General features: G+C 43.9%; 1 long non-coding RNA gene across 2 annotated transcripts; it reads right to left on the bottom strand.

Annotated features, from left to right (window-relative positions):
* Positions 1 to 1,029: 1,029 nt before the first annotated feature.
* LOC144891824 (uncharacterized) lies at positions 1,030 to 17,177 on the bottom strand. Of its 2 annotated transcripts, XR_013623218.1 has the most exons (4): positions 15,330 to 17,177; positions 14,902 to 15,236; positions 3,662 to 3,761; positions 1,030 to 1,483 (listed from the first exon to the last, which is right to left on the bottom strand). It is a non-coding gene; the product is annotated as an uncharacterized LOC144891824 (long non-coding RNA). The 2 variants fall into 2 exon arrangements; XR_013623217.1 differs by having other exon boundaries at positions 14,902 to 17,177.
* Between the last annotated feature and the right edge of the window lie 524 nt (positions 17,178 to 17,701).

Raw genomic sequence — 17,701 nt, 5'->3', positions numbered from 1 at the left:
AAGGACAAGTGGAGACTCACATTGTGTGAGTGATAGAAAACAAGAAGAAAAAGACAAAATGTCCATAGCCACTGCTGTGGTTTTAGTAATTTTGGTGTACGGAGTTAAAGGCTGTCAGTCGGCCATCTTTGGTCGGATGATAAAACAAAATCTGCATATGTACACATGTATTGTATTGTCTTTGTGCCAAGTTTGAAGAAAGTCAGTCTGTGCATGTCTGAGAAATGGATGGGGACACATTTAAGTAACAAAATGGCTGCCAGTCGTCCATCTTGGATTTGATCTCGAAAAAAGAATGACGTGCATATGTAAGCCATATTCATTATCTGTGTGCCAAGATTGAACAAGATCGGTAAATGCATTTCCGAAAAATGGTTGAAGACATGCTCAATATCAGGGTTTTTTTAACAACTAAAATGGCCGCCAATCTACCCTTCCCCACCACCCCAATCTATCTTCAATCTGCCTGGTGGGTAAAATGCTCCATCAAAAGAAACTCCCGTTCGCATTATCACTCAACGCATTATTCTTATCCATTGTGGTAAGTATCTCCATTTGTTTTCTTCAAATGAGCCATAAATATTGGGGCTTTCCTTCAAGTACTCCAAGATTCCATGTGTAGCTGGTGCTGTTTAATTTGACATGCTGGCACCGTCTTTTCAGGTATGGGTCATCTTCAAAGAACATAGAACTAAAAGGAACCCTAACTTTCCTGGATTTTCATGATCTGTAGGAACCCTGTCATTTCTCTCTCTTGTTATTTAGGTGAACAATTCAAAGAAACATCCTCCTCATCTTCTTCAATCTCATCATCTAAACATAAAAATATTGTTGTGTGACTACCCTGTATGGTGAACACCGCAGGGTGACATGGAGGACCAAACGAGCTCAACACTCCGAGGCGTTCAGTCAAGATATAGCGGAGAATATGCGTGGGGGAAAGTGGGGGAGAAGCCGGAGCGCTTACCTTCACGGATTCCACCGGCAGTCTTCACACCGGGATAAATTAACTCAAACAACGCGAAAGTAAACTGTACAAAAATATCGATTTTATTAAAGAAAATGCCGGCAACAAAATATAACACGGCAAAATAACAATCAATTCATAAATTGGAACGCTCCCACACAGACTCGGTAAACAGACAAAGGATAAAATAATGATAGCAAAAATAAAAGGTGTGGTTGGCATTTATCTGCGAGCGGCTCCCGATATCTTGTCAGGAAAGGTCTCAGGCCCGTGTCCCTGTGCGGGAAACCGCAGACGAGTTGGTGCGAACTAGGCCCCATGCGCCAAGCAAACGAGCAGGCGTGCAGCTTGCTCTTCCACGTCGTCTTCGTCTTCACGATCTCTGCGCGGATTCCCGGCCCGCAGCTCCTCACGGCCATTCGCGATGGTGTCCAAAATCAGAAGGGACGAGAAGATGTCGGCACACGACCGTGCACGATGAGATTCACAACAAGAAGGACCAAAAGGACGTCGATGCTGAGAGAGATCAAAATACGATCGTTCACCAACAAAGTCCAAAATCCTCCCCCCTCCCCCTGCCCCCCCCCCCCAACCCGGTGAGTAAAAAAAAAAAGGTTAAAATAGCAGAAACGTATACATTGTGAGTTATAAACATGAACAATTCAATCCTGGGAATCGGATTTGCTTATAGCCAGAAGAAACGCTGCGACATGTTGGGGTGGTTTTCATCTACGTTTGAACAAGTCGAGTGAGCATTTGTATGGCTGTCCAAGCGGTGATGTTTCCTTGTCAAGAGATAGCTGCCATATTATGAATATTATAACTTGTCCCTACATCTGAAATGACAGAATTTTCTGCATTACATCAAATTGTTATACACATATTGGTAAAGTGAGAAACTTCAGATTATTTTAAAAATTTTACCTTCATCTGTGAGTTCCGGTGTAGCAGGATTCTCTAACTCCCCTAAAATCTCACTCTGGAGTGATTCTGTCCTCGGATAAAATCACTCTCGAGTGAACTAATCCTCGGACTGGCACACTCTAGAGTGTAATTATCCTCGGACAGAATCACTCCCCTGTTAGGATCAACACACTCCCTCCAGGATCAAAGCACTCCCCTTTAGGATAAAGTCAATCCCCCAGAAAGAATGGAAAGATGTATTTAGTTACTTTGGAAATATAACTCACAGGATGTTAGATATCGTTGCAATGATCAACAGAGCTTTCACTATGTATTTTAGTGTATACCGTGTGAGCATGTGCATCATATTGTCAGATCTTAATATTCAATTGTTGAATACATGTACTATATTTGAGCCCATCATTATTTTAATACAACAAAAGAAGACATGAGTCCCGTTTTCCCCGTATATTTAATCAATACTCCCGTTCATTTATATTCACATGAGAGTTATTATACTTTGTTATGGTTTTAAAAATATCATGCAGTGTACTACATTTCATATCTATATGTATACCTTTGTACACTCTGCCGAGTGTATTCAGTGTGATGTGGGTAATATTTACCTATCTTCGGATCTACATATGATTTCTTTTGTACACCCATGGGAACACTATATATGCTCTTGACAATATACTTATTTCGATTCTTGGATTCTTATCGAAATTATTTAAACAATATTTATTTCCACAAATGTACAGTGCAAACATGTCAATGAAATACATATGAATGGAATGAGCACTAAAACATTGGGACGTTTACAGTACGGAAATGCAATAAATATTGTAGGTGTTGAGTTAAGACATAGTCATTTAACATCGCTTAAATCTATTAGATTAGACTTTATTTTGTGAAATATGTGAATATTATTATACTATACATTTATATAGCGCCTATGTCCAGTTCTCGGAACTGCTCAGAAGCGCTCGTTTCCTGGTTATCGGTACGTGAACACACCTTTGCCAATATACAAACATTTGAGTAACATTTTAAAACCTGTATTTAATATTTCTTAAAAGTGCAGTAAAGTTATAGAACGTAACTTAAAATGACATATTATATGTTGAAATGAAAATATCCTTTCAGTATAAAACATCGTAAATGTATCGTAATGATTACTGCGAATGCTCTAATATCAAAATATATAGTTATTTGAATGTTAAATTTATACTTTTCTTTATTTGATTTACACAGTTTAATACAGGGATGCGAAAAACATTGTATTTTTATTTTTAGGGAGAGACGTTTACAAAGGACATCATTCTGCCCTGTTTATCAATTCATTTATCATTTTATGTTCATATTCATTAACTTTGTCATGGTTGTATGTCATTACCATGCAATAAATCTTGTTGAAATCACAAAATATATAGGGGGAGTGTTATAATCCTGGGGAGTCATTTGATCCTGCAAGGGGGAGTGTTAAAATCCTAGGGGGAGTGATTTCATCCGAGGATAAAACCACTCTAGAGTGATTTTATCCTGGGGAGTGATTCTATCCTCCTACACCGGCACCATTTCAGAATCCTCGGTAATCTATGGATGGTTAACAATATCCTGGAAAACAAAATTCTCTACATGTACCAGCTGGAATTAAACGAGTTAAACACCCCCACTTAGTACATGTGCAAAACCCTCAAAGTACACCACACCAGGATTTGTTGAATTTGAAGAAGTGTGTTTTAATACAAACCAAATCATCAATAACTTTGTTGAAAAACAGCCACCCACCTCCATTGAGAGCCGCAAGTATGGGTCGGCACAAAATATGCAGGGAAGTGCAGGATTGTTTAATGTTTCCTGGAGACTTGTAAATCAGATGCCCATCATACTGTGGTATCGGGGGAAAGCATAACAGGTGGTGTGAGGGGAAGAAAGGATTCGGAACACAATCGGCCACCATTTCTAAACCTGCGTGAAATTATCTCAACAAGGAGCCATCAAAATTGGCACATACACTGGTAGAGAGCACCAACTAATGTGGGCTAGGCCCCAATTATCAGATGAGTGTAAGCGTACTATACTGCACGGGTTTTACTGATTTCCTCTCCTTTGTTCAAGTTACCCCAACAGCAGGAAAAGCAGGTGTCTCCACCCGCACTGATTTAACAAAACAATTTTACATGTAGAATCTCTATGATACGCAATTAATCTCTATCTATCTATAATTCCAGTAATCTCTGTCTGTACGTTTGTACGTCTGTACGTCTGTTTGTCTGTGACCGCTGTTTCTCGACAACCACGGGTCCGATATACTTTTAACTTGCCAGGTATATTGCTGGGGACCCGAGGATGTGCCTTTTCAAGGTTTCATATTAATCGGACAATTACTTACCGAGCTATGTCCAAAAAACGATTCAACCAATCAGAGAGCAGCGAACGATCGCGTGTGCCGAACGTGGAGGACACACTCTGCCTCGGATGGCACATTTGAGAGCGTATTCATTTATTTCACGTTTGCAAACTATGTTGGCGTTAAACTATGTTTTAAAACTAATAAAACCGAATTTGCGATTCATTCGCTTTCCTGCGCGTTTGTGCACGCGATGGCGATTTCTTTACCAAACTCCGGAAGCCGTTCGCTTTGGACCAAACCATTGCATGTAAATAGAGGGGGGGGATTGTCACCGTACTCGCAAGCCGTTCGCTTGGGACCAAACCATTTCATGTAAATAGAGGGGGGGGATATAATTTTAGATATAGATATAGTACGGGCAATGCCCTAGTTATACTAAAATACGCAATTTGATGTCTGTCTGTCTGACTGATTTATTTGACAGCAATACATTCGGTTGTTACCTATCCAAACAAAACAAAACTTGACACGGGGCCTAAAAGTCAGGAGGTTGGAGCGATTTAACTTCTTCCCCTCCCCAAAGGGGATTTGTGCCTTGGACAAACTCCTTGTTGAGGTGTATATCTGTGTTAAGATAGCTTATCTTGGAGTTTTTCCAAGGCTGCTTCTTATAACAAAAGTAATAACAACATTAAAGAGAATAACATAACACTAATGCTATTGCAAAACAACATTCATACTAACGAGCAACGGTACCTGCCCTATGGGCGGGGCTTCAGTTGGGAGGCCCAAATTAAAGAGAATAGCATAATACTAATGCTATTGCAAAACAACATTCATACTAACCAGCAACGGTACCTGCCCTATGGGCGGGGCTTCAGTTGGGAGGCCCAAATGAAAAGGCAAAATATCAGAAATTGAAGGCTTTTTTATTTTAAACGATTCATATAAACATCCGTTAAATCATATCACACGCAAATAATCAAATCACAGTGATGTGGTTTTTAAAATTGAAATTCTAAAAATACTGTTTAGATTTTGATAATTTGCGTGTGATATTTAACGGATGTTAAAATAAATCGCGTCTCCCAATTGAAGCCCTCAGGGAGGGTACCGTTGCTCGTCATATATAATAGCGATACAACAATTTTTACCGCTTTGCTTTGAAGAACGGGAATGAAGGGGGAGGAGCGTGTTAATATGTCTTGTTGAAGGCTTTGGGTGGTGAGGGGGCTTGAAGCCAGATTTTAATCGTACAGCCGCCATATTGGTGCTCGCCGTCACTGCGATGCAAAGCGAAAGACGCCTCAGAGCTGTCACATTCACTATGTCGTATGTACTCCCAATACGTGTACCAAATTCCCGATACGTGTAACTGTACCAAATCAACAGTTAAAAGGATTTTGAACTGATAGGTGTTGCGGCCTTGGCCAGATCGATGGAGACAGCGATCTGTTAGCGTATTCACCGCCCAAATAACTATGTGGCATTCCCTTAAGGAGAGATTAAACCCATGCCATTAGAAACTTTGCCAAGGCCATTATTTACTTTTTCACATTTTCAATTCAAAATATTCGGGTTTTTGCAAAGCCAAAATACTACCGTAAGAAAACCATTTAAATCTCGTGTGCAAAATACTTCTGGCTTTTAACAGAGGCTGAGTAACAGGCGCGTTTTCACTCCAATGCGCATGTGCAGTATCCCACCGCAACCACTTGAATGAGAGCGGCCATTATGTAAAGCGGTACGTGCACAATTTCCATTGCATATTGCTTTATAAACCGAGCTGTGAGGATTACCTGTGAAAGTTAAATAAGAAATTCGCGAGTGCTTCGCAAAGCAGCGACAGATTGTAACTTCAGCAGTGCAGTATGACATTATTAAAAGACAGCGTGATGAAGGGACAACACAAATTGGACGTGTTCATGGAATCTCTGCATTTACTCTGGATTTGATTGTTAAAATTTCTCCGAAAAATGAAGCTCCTACTGTACCACTCCGAAAACACATGAGCGAGCGCATGGCTACCTCAAGCCACAGCATCCTGTCAAATGGAGATCAAATCCTAAGGCTTGGGTGACTGGGTCGGTGTGCCAGGACTATGCAATGAATTTATGCAGGGAGGGTGGTCTAAGGGTTGGCAAAACATACTTACTGTAAAATCGCACGAGTCTTGCATCTGTGCAGGATTGGCAGGGGCATTGTCTACAAGGAGCGAGGCTTTGTTGGTGAGAATATTCTCCTTGGTTTCATTTTCAATAAAGCTGAAGATGGTTTGAAGTGGGGAGGGGGTTATTTTTTTTTTGTATACAATATCGAGGCTCGTGAAAGAGCTAACATTAATCACATAAAAAAGCAAACAGACACATAAAACATATAATAAGGGGAGCGGTAGACAAGATGAGGAGAGAGGGGTAAGCACACAAGTACAACATTTGACAGCAGGGATAACGGGAGATCTGTGGAAGGGAGAGGGCTTGGGGGGAGGTGGGAGAAGTAGAAAACACATGGACACTGCAAGGACTTCCAGGAAATAAGTTGGAATTTCACAAAAGTGGATCTGGGGTGAAATTAGCGGGCGTAGAAAAGATCAAGGTTTTGGATGGGGGAAGATAAGAGATGGTGGTGAACAGCTGTTTTAAAGACCTGGAGGGAGGAGTGGGATTGAAGGGAGTGGGGGATTTTGTTCCAGAGGAGGGAGAAAAGAGGAATTAAGGAGTGAAAGTGAACAGAGAGTCTTGATTTTGGCAGTATAACCATAAGAGGGTTGCTGGCAGATCTTGTGTGACCTGTAGGAATATTTGGGGGACAGAGCACAGAGAGAGCTGGGGGAGCAAGGCCGGAGAGGAGTCGGTAGAAGACAGAAAGACCACCAACCTGGCTGCGGTGAGTGAGAGAAAGGTCCTCGGAGTTAGATTAATCGTGGGAGATTCCAATGATTCTGAACGCTTTGGTTTCAACAGCGTGAAGACGAGCTAGGTGTGAGGCAGGAGCACCGGCCCAGAGAGGGGAACAGTATTCCATTGAGCTGCGGATGAAAGCCTTGTATGTGGTGAGGAGCTCAGGTGTGCCAAGGAAGGACTTCGCACGACAGAGGATGCCCAGTTGGCGATTGGCTTTGGAGGCCAGCTTGGAAATGTGGTTTTCCCAAGAAAGATCATGGCAGAAAGTGAGACCCAAAAGCTTGAGAGACAGAACTTCTTGGAGAGGATTGTTGAGAAAGTAGATGGGAGAGTTGTCCAGTCAGTCTTTTCGGAGAGACATAGTAAGAGTGTGAAAGACATGTTCTTGATTGAAAGATTTGAAAGAAAGGATTGAAAGACATGTTCCCACTTGTATGACCAGTCTGTGATTTTGTGCAGGTCTGCAGAGAGTGAGGAGGCTGCAGACTGCCAATCTGAGGGATGGGGTATGGAGCGGCAGAGATTGGAGTCATCAGCGAAGAGATAGAGAGGATTTTCCAGAGAGTCGGAGAGATCATTGATAAAGACCAGAAAAAGCACAGGGCCCAGAACACTGCCTTGGGGAACTCCAGCCTGAACAGGAAGGGGAGATGAGAGAAATCTATTCAGGGCCACATGTTGACTACGACTAGAGAGGAAGTCCGCACGCAATTCTCTTGAATTGATCATTGAAAGAGGATTGAGATTCTCTTAAGCAGGGCTTAAACCCATGTTCTTATTGAAGGCCTTTGTGTGGTATCATTATTTACTTTTAACGGTGTATGTACTCGTATATATCTATCAGGAAGAAAGATAATTGGTTTTGGGTCATTTATTGTCACATATATTTTCTGCATATCTCATGGGATTGGAGTTGGACAGGTGACCATGACCTGTTCATGGACATGTATCTTTTCCACATATCTCGCGGGATTGTGAGTTGGACAAGCGTCCATGGTGGGTGGGGAGGGGGTTTGAAGGCTTGGTGTCGGGAGAGGATTAACTAACACCTTAGGGTTGGGAGGGGGAGGGTGAGGACTTGGGGTGTATTTGGGGTTAGAGGGTGGAACCAGTCTGTAGACTAATGGGGTAGAGCCACATCCAGGTGGGAAAGTTGCCAACTGCTCAGGGAATGAAGATGGAACAAACAAGCAACTACGATGGCAACATCCAGGTGAACTTGTGCAATTGGGGTCAGCTACGACAGCACAATGACTTGTGGGGAGTAAGAACCCATTTTCTAACAGCAAAAAGCCCCATTTCCATCATCTTACTATGTCCGTCCGTCTGTCTGTCCATTTGAAGGTACCGTAAAAACTGCTGAACCGATCGCAACGATATTTTGGGTGGATAATCCTGGGATTTCCAGGAGTAAAATAGGCTATTTAGTTTTCCCAATTTCAGCTTCAGTCTCCAGCATTCTCAGGTTTGGACTCCCGCATAACATTCGTGTTTGCATAACATTCATTGTGACGATGTTCTCATTGTGAGGATGTTGTTTTCCTGGGTGCCGCACAAACGGCTGCACCGATCGCTGCACAGCTGCACCGATCGGACTCGGTGACCTCGGCCAAAGACAATTTATAAGGACACGGGTTGAATCCCTGCTTGAGAGAATTCTAACCCCCTTGGCACCATCACGGCCGTCTCTCCAACTTACAATCCCACGAGATATGCGGAAAGGACGACCCAAAACCAATATAAACATCATTAAACATCATTCGTATATAAACATCATTAAAAGTAAATAATGACCTCGGCCAAAGTTCAAACGACATTTAATCTCTGCATGAGAGAATTCCACATAGCTATTTGGGCGGTGAATACGCTAACAGATCGCTGTCTCCATCGATCTTGCCAAGGCCGTAACAGCTATCGGCTCAAAATCCTTTTAACTGTTAATTTGGTAGTTTTTACAATGAAGGAAACATTAACAATGTTGTTAAAAGTTTATTTTGTGATTAATTGGAGTTATGTTGTTTCGAATGAAAAAAAGAGATATTGAGTTCAAGTGAATGACGACATGCTGTGATGGTTTCTACTTTCTGAACGTGAACTTCGCGGATCGCCAAATGCAGATTCGCCACGGTCCCACGATCGATGTTTCTATACGTGAACGTACCCGTTTGTTTGCGAACGGGTACGTTTTTGATGGAAGTCCTTCACGAACTTGCTGTCCATGTCTGACGTGCGACTGAAGGTGCTGCAGGAATGTGGAATTTATTGGTTTCATGCTTTAGCATTCGCCGTATCTGCATTGCATGTTTGCTTCTGGCCTCCCATCCGTGCATAGCACGGGTATCTCCCTAGTAAGTAGAAAATTCGTTTAGACCGGATGTCGTGTACGTGCGTGTAAGTGTCCCCTTGAGAGGGGTGGGGTTATGTTAATTGGTTAGGGATTATGGGTAATTAATCCCCTGTATGTAATGGCCTCTGTTGTTTTTCCTCTGTTCCTTATGATCAGCAGCACACACACAAGCTAAGAAATTGCGCATTAAAAACACGAAATAAAAGTGACCGGAACAAGACATTGAAGAATAACAATGGCGCTGCCAGCAGTCACATCACCACATCAAGCAGGCAGGCCCGTATCACCATGCCCCGAAGAGCAGCGATTGGTCAGGACACTAAGAGCGATGAGATGGCACAAACTGATCGGAGTGGGGACGCAGACTCCGTCGAATGACGTCAGAGCCTTGACAACAAACAACAACAACAACATGCATTTTAAGGCCATTTTCCCTGCGAGAGCGGGGGTTAGCCTTGCGGTCCCCATGACAATCTTCTCCATCTTGCCCTATTTTCTGCATCTCTCCTTGTTAACCCCCTTGCCCGCATTTCTTCTTCCACCATCTTTAGCCAAGTCTTTCTCGGTCTTCCCCGTCCTCTACTTCCTTCTACATTCATTTCCATCACTATTCTCAACCAGTCACTTTCATCCTTCCTCAACACATGACCAAACCATCTCAACCTGTTCCTCTTCACAGCATCAATCACAGGCTCTATTCCCATCATTTTTCGCAATTCATCATTTGTCTTCCTCTCTCTCAACGATACTCCGCACATCCATCGAACCATTCGCATTTCCACCCTTTCCAACCTTCGCTGCTGCTCTACGTTCATTACCCATGTCTCGCTCTAGTGCAGCAGATAAACACAAAAATTGTGCATTTTATGAGAAAAGCATGAAATTTTTAACATAGTGCATACCATAAGGTATATTTTCAGATGTGGAGGGAAGTCAGATTTGACCTCTGAGAACCGTGAGAGGTCAAATCCAAAATGGCCACCAGTCCACCGAGTCTAATGTTCAAACGCGCTTAATTTTGGAACCAAATAGTGTAGAAAAACATAGGTGTCATTTCCAACTAAATTGGGGGTGCCCAGAGGTGAATGATGCTTTCAATGAACTCCTAGGCATGCCAAGTGAGGTCAGTGAAGGCTCAATGTTACTGCTAGAGCGATTTGTGGTGCTGATGTATGATAGAACCAGTGAGAGCACGGAAGTGAATGATGCCAGGAAACAGCTCTTCACACAGAAGTGTAGAACTCGAGAGAACATTCCTCCAACCCAGGTAACACTCAAGCAGCACATCAAGCACACTTGCTACCAGGCCAACTGTTGTAACCAGGCATTGGTCATGGATCCAGAGATGCCAGACCCACCTGACTGGGGCTGGACAAAGGAGACAACTGGGTGGCAGCCTCTTTGGACCACTCTTCCTGAAGCATCAAAATCGTGCCATGAATTGATCGACTGTGGCTGCAAGAATGGGTGCACTGGACGCTGCAAGTGTGCCAAAGCTGCATTCAAGTGCACTGCACTGTGCTTCTGTTCTGGAGACTGTTAGATTTAGATCATTACCAATTTTCATCGTTGCACTTGATTTAATGTAAGCTTTGGTGGACATACTTGGTTAACTACAGTTATTTGTTCAGAGGTTATTGCATCATTCCTTGCAGTGTAAACACTTTTTTTCCATCATTTCTGGTCTTTGGGTGCTCTGTACCTATCCCTATACCTGAAAAAATAAAGTTTGAAAAGGTCAAATGAACTTTTTCCAACAGCAGTTCCAACTGCAGTATCATAAAAATAGATATTTAACGTAATTTGACCTTGACCGTGACCTAAATGCATGTCCTTGAGTTCTGGCGATCTCAAAAGTATCACCAAATGAATGGGCATCCCCAATTTAGTTGGAAATGACACCTACAAGCGCGTTTGAACATTAGACCCGGTGGACTGGTGGCCATTTTGGATTTGACCTCTCACGGTCCTCAGAGGTCAAATCTGACTTCCCTCCACATCTGAAAATAAACCTTATGGTATATACTAACTATGCTAGAAATTTCATGCTTTTCTCAAAAAATGCACAATTTGTTAAAATATGAGAGCTTATCTGCTGTACTACTCCCATAAATCATCACACTTCTCACACATGCAGCATACACCTTTCCCTTCAGCTTCAACGACACTCCCCACCTCATCAGCACGCCACTCAGTTCCCAAAACTTCTTCCATGCACATCTCACTCGAGCAACCGTTGCCGAGCCTGATCCACCTTCTCCATTCAGCATGTCTCCGAGGTAGCAAAATGTTTTCACACCTTCCAGCTTCACGCCATTTCCAAGATCCAACTCAACATTTCCTCCATCTGCAGCTCCCTCTGTGCACACCTTACATTTGAATGTAGCTGCCACACTGGTTAATGACCCTTTCAGACCACTACATTTTTGATGAACCCACTCAGCGCACATTGTATGGAGTTCACTCCGACACCCTTCCTGCACAGAGCACAGGGCCACTTCCCAGTTCTTTTCACCTCACCACATGCTTTACCACTTGCCATCACCTTCGTCTTTCCGATATTCACCTTCAGACCTTTTGTCTCCATACATTCCTTCCACTTGTTCATCTTTTCCTTCAGTCCATCCATACTTTCCGCAATCAACACCAGATCATCTGCATACAACAACTCCCACGGTAAACCCTCCTTTACGTTCTGAGCCAGCATCTCCATCACAGCTACAAATAGTAGTGGACTTAGTACCGACCCCTGATGCACTCCCACCTTCACCTCAAACTCACCACTGTTCCCGTCCTTCGTCCTTGCAGCTGTGCGCACTCTTTTGTACATTGCCATCACTACTCTGATCAACCATTCCTCCACTCCTAACTTCCTCATTGCCCCTGTCAATACTTTGCATGGAACCCTATCGAATGTTTTCTGCAGATCAACAAACCCAAGAAACAACTTCTTCCTCTTCTCCATATACTTCTCCTGCAACTGCCTCACAATAAAAAGCGCGTCTGTCGTTCCTCTTCCTGGCATAAATCCAAACTGCATTTTGTCGATCTTCACTTTCTTCCTTATCCTCCTCTCCAACACCCTTTCCAATACCTTCATTCCATTCTCCAATACCTTTATCGCTCGGTACGAGCCACACTCCAGAGGGTCACCTTTCCCCTTGTATAGAGGGACGAGGGTACTCAGTTCCCAATCCACTGGAATGCGGCCTTCTTTCACCGCCAGATTACAGATCTCTGTCATTCTCTATACAACGCACATTGTACATGGCTCAAGGCCTGGACGTCAGAGCCTTGAGTAAAAAGGAATTGGAGGGCCGACATTTTCTCTCTTTTTCTGGGTTTGGTGACGAACGGTCATGTTCCCAACATTTTGTCTCTTTGGTTCGATCGCTCTCTGTGGGCTCGCCTCCATAGCGAAGTCACATATGCGGTGCGCTGTTGAGCGAGGGACATTCATTGAGAACGGTCACGATTTTATATCTCTATCTGCTTTGGGATTTCACAACGAACGGTCGAAGTTCACGAGCGCTTGTGGCTTTCTTTCAGGCTTTCTCCGGGCTTGTGGACGAGAGGTGAACGATCGCCGATAAGCTCTTGTTTTGGAAAATTGGTGCCGTGCAGCCACAGTTCATAGCGCTCTTGCACTGGGAAATGTGTGTGCTGGTGAGGTGGATGACGAGGACAAGCGCGGCTGAGTGAACGAGGGCGCGCTGAGGCCTACTTCCTGCCCGGGCCTGTGCCGCGCCCGGATTGCGCGCTCAGGGCCTGGACGATTCCCGACGGGATTCAAGAGCCGCTCGGAGCTAAGTGCCCACACACACACACAACTTTTACTTTTGTTCTTTTATATATTTTATATTTTTTCATTTTAGAGAGGAAGACAAATGATGAATTGCGAAAGATGATGGGAATAGAGCCTGTGATAGATGCTGTGAAGAGAAACAGTTTGAGATGGTTTGGTCATGTGCTGAGGAAGGATGAAAGTGACTAGTTGAGAAGAGTGATGGAAATGAATGTCGAAGGAAGTAGACGACAGGGAAGACCGAGAAAGACTTGGCAAAAGATGGTCGAAGAAGAAATGCGGGCAAGGGGGTTAACAAGGGGAGATGCAGAAAATAGGGCAAAATGGAGAATGTCATGGGGACCGCAAGGCTAACCCCCGCTCCAGCAGGGAAAATGGCCTTAAAATGCCTGTTGTTGTTTTTGTTGTTGTTCTTTCATATTTCCCCTTGTGTTGTATACGAGTCTGTGTCATTCTTCAACAGTCTTCAAAAGTCATTTCTTCCATAAAGCCGGTATTTTTGTACATTTTAATTCCGTGTTGGTTTGAGTTAATTATCACAGGTTCGAAGACGTCCGGTGGACCCGTGCAGGTAAGCGCCAACGGCCCTTCCCCCACTCCTTGCCCTCGCGTATAAAGAAGGTCCACCATTGGATTGAACGCCTCGGAGTTAAAGCTCGTTTGGTCATCTGTTGCCCTGTTCACTACAGGGTAGACACACGACAATATTATAGGTCATGAGTTAACGGGGTAATTTGGGTCAATTGTACTAAGCTAATAGTAATGCTCTAATAGGGTGATGTGGTCATGCGGTGGTAGCAGATGGTTTAGGATTTGGAATGAAAAGGGGGGGTTGGCAGGGAGTTTGAAGGACATATGAAGCGGGGGTTAGGAGGCAAAAGGACGAGGGGAGAGCTTTGAGATGGAGGACCGAACGGGTGGATTCAGGTGAGGGAAGTTCAATCCCTCTCTCTGGGTGAGAGAAGTTTCCCTTGGGAGTTACGGGGTTTGAGATGGAGGAACCAAAGGGTGGCTTCAGATGAGGAAAGTATCCCATGGGAGTTACGGGGTTTGAAAGGCAAAACGGGCAGGATCGTGAGGAGTTACTATTTGGAAGTGAAAGGGCGAGGGACCGACGATGGATGGGTAGCTGGAATTCAAGAAGTGTCAATAGATGGATTGAAAGATGGAGGGATTAAAGACGGATTGAATGATGGATTGTTCGACTAAAAGTTGGAAAGTCGGGCTCGGGGGACATTAATCAGGTCATGAAACAAGAGAAACAACGCCATTTCCCTCCCCAATCATTCCAAACAATGGGCAAAACAATATTTTTAGAAAACAGAACAATGTTTTAGCAAAGCCGAACAATATTTCAGGAAAGCCGAACAATATTTTAGCAAAGTGAAACAATATTTCAGCAAAGCTGAACAATATTTTAGCAAAGCAAAACAATATTTTAGCAAAGCCGGACAATGTTTTAGCAAAGCAGAACAATCTTTTAGCAAAGCAAAACAATATTTTAGCAAAGCAAAACAATATTTTAGCAAAGCCGAACAATATTTTAGCAAAGCAAAACAATATTTTAGCAAAGCAGAACAATATTTTAGCAAAGCAGAACAATATTTTAGCATCTCCCACCTGCTCTGTCGCTCTGTCGTATTGTGATCATCGAGTGATCTCCCACCCATAGTTCGTTATTTCGACAGTTGGAGGTTCATCCTTGTCTGCAGCCTTCCAAAGCATCATTTGCAGATGTGCTCTATGGATATAGAGGGCTAGGTTTGTCTGTTGGCGGAAGGGACTTCAGAGCAGGAGGATTTTTTCGTTTTCGATAAGTCTCATAACGGGCAGCATTCATTGACTTGCTCTTCTTCTGCCCATATAGATGTAGGAAGAAGGTTTTCCCAGTTGCTATCAGGTCATTGTAGGTAGCATTGTTCTCTCCCAGAACAGTCTCGACCAGCAATATCAGTCTGGTTGAGCACATTCAAGGCAGACAGTTTACCTTTTCCATTAGGGTAAGATACCGTGTCACAGCCTGAAAGTGCATGCATTACCAAGATTACCTTGCATTTCTCTCCGAGTTTGGCAACAGTGGAATTAATGTCAAGGCCTGATCCCTCCCATTTCTCCATCTGATCACGACAAGATACACTACTTTTCCAGCACCAATATACAGTCACGTGAAAAAGTAAGGACACCCCATGTAAAGTTTTGACTTTTTCAACATATTTCAACATACAGCTATTTGATCTTCATTTCAATAATATTGATAGATAAAGGTGATATAATATAACAAATATCATGAAACATTTACATTTTGTCGTACATTGTATAATTTAAATAAACATAAATGCAAATTTCGCATGTGGAAAAAGTAAGTACACCCTTGGCTCTAATAGGTGGTATTGTGGGGGATAAGGCTTTAAACGCCTCATACACCATGTGACTCAGGTCACCTGCTTGCTACGTATATGTGTATGTGGGGATCATGCATTTAATTGTGCTTTTCTTGACTCGTCCAATTAATGTTTGCTTTAACAGCTAAATTCATTTATGCTTTATGCTTCAGAAAATACTGATGATTACATTTGCAAAGTTCATGCTTTGGTCAAGCTGCCCTTGGAGATAACTTTCACAATCGCTGTCCTTGTAAGAGCCAGGGCCTGGTAAACATCTGCGAAGGGGAGATAAGAACTTAAAGAATGTTGCAATAACAGTATGTGTGTCTTCTCCTACACTTTTCCCTGGCACAGCACTCCAAAAGGATAGGACAAGGGTCGGGGCCACTGGTCAACTTTCCCCCTCTATTCCTTTGAAAATTGCTTGGTTTGCAGAATTAGCGGAGATTGCTATCTTGCTTTGGCAGTATATAAGACACACCTTTGCTGAGTTTCTTTAGTGTGGCACGGACTTGCACTGCTTTACGTGATAAAGCTCTGCATTTCGGTCACGCTCCACAATTGTTTGATTCTTATTAAACTACTGTTGCTTCAACTTGCCTCTTCTTTCCTATAAAGTGAAGACCGACAACTGGTGTCAGAAGTGGGATACATCCAGCCACAGGTTCGAGGAGGGCTCCTCGGGACGGGAAGGGGAGGCTGGCGCCAGCAACAATTGGCTGAAGTAAGAATATTTGCACACCTAAATTGAAAAGCCTCTTCCCCTCCCTTGGATGTGGCGGACCTCCGTCGACTGTGCCTGAGCGTGTATCCCGAACCAAATTTAAGCGAAGCACCAGTGGATTAACGAACCAAGCAAGAGAGGGCGCCCAGGGGGACAGGGGTAATAAGTTTCCGGAAGAAAGGGGTAGTGAGGATCGGGTGGCACCCTGATCCAAGAACTACCCAGGAGGGATCAGCCTAAGAAAGGAAGATGGGAAATAAACTAGGAAAAGAGGGAGAACCCCTAAAGAATACCCCGGCATATTATATGAAAAGGGAGCATGGATATGCTGCCGTGCAACCGGGGAAAGCATGGGCTGAGTTGACCAAGGATGTGAGTAATCCTTGGCCGGAAGAAGGGTCATTTGCATTCGAGAAGTTAGAAGCGCTATATGGGGCGTTAGACACCTTGGAAAAGAAAAAGAAAAGGCTTCCACCTGACTCATGGAAGGTATATGGGTGGTGGAAGGAAGAAGCCTTGAAACGACAGGCAGCCTCTAAGCAAGCGAGTTTGCGAGGGGAGTTGGGAAAATACCAGGATGAACGAAAGCAGGACAGACAAATGAAGGCGCTTATGGCGCAATCAAGTCAGAAGCTGATGGTAGCTCAGATGAACTCCGATGAGGAAGAGCAGGATGAGGGAGGTGAAGATCCAGATCCCCACCCCTCCCAAGGCCTTTGTCCAGTCCCAGGATCAAAGGCACGAGCATCCCGACACCAGGGCGCCACAGGGGGAACAAATAGGCAACACCCGAGGACCCGGGAACCCCAAACACCATCGGCTCCCCAGGTAGAGGACGAAGGAGATAGCGGCACAGACACCCTGGGCTTTCCGCCCCCGCTAGACCCAGGTTGGAAATTAGGATTATACCCCTCACTAGCGGAACATCAGGCAGTAAGCAAGGCAGAAACAAAAGGAGCGTTTCCCATGCGATGCGTAGGAATCGATGCGCAAGGCCCAGTGATGGCCCAGGTGCCATGGAAAGAAACGGATTTAACGGCAATGCAACATAGGGTTAAGGACTTGTTACTTGACCAACCCTCTGGGATAGTCCCGCTGATATCTCAGTGGATTATCCAAGGGAGAGCAGATTGGAGAGATATATGCCATTTGGGAGTGTCAGTGCTGCCACCTAAAATATCGGAACGGGCCAAAATTCGAGTGGCTTGGCCGGTCAACGATCCCCAGGGAGGGCCAAACCCAATCACTCCGGCTGCATGAACCCTCGCAAAGGCCATGTTATTGACAAGCATTGACCACGAGCTAGCGCCCT

Source organism: Myxine glutinosa, chromosome 4, assembly GCF_964187855.1.
Source record: "Myxine glutinosa chromosome 4, kmMyxGlut1.1, whole genome shotgun sequence".
NCBI classification, from domain to species: Eukaryota; Metazoa; Chordata; class Myxini; order Myxiniformes; family Myxinidae; genus Myxine; species Myxine glutinosa.
This window is presented reverse-complemented; position numbering and strand designations above follow the sequence as displayed.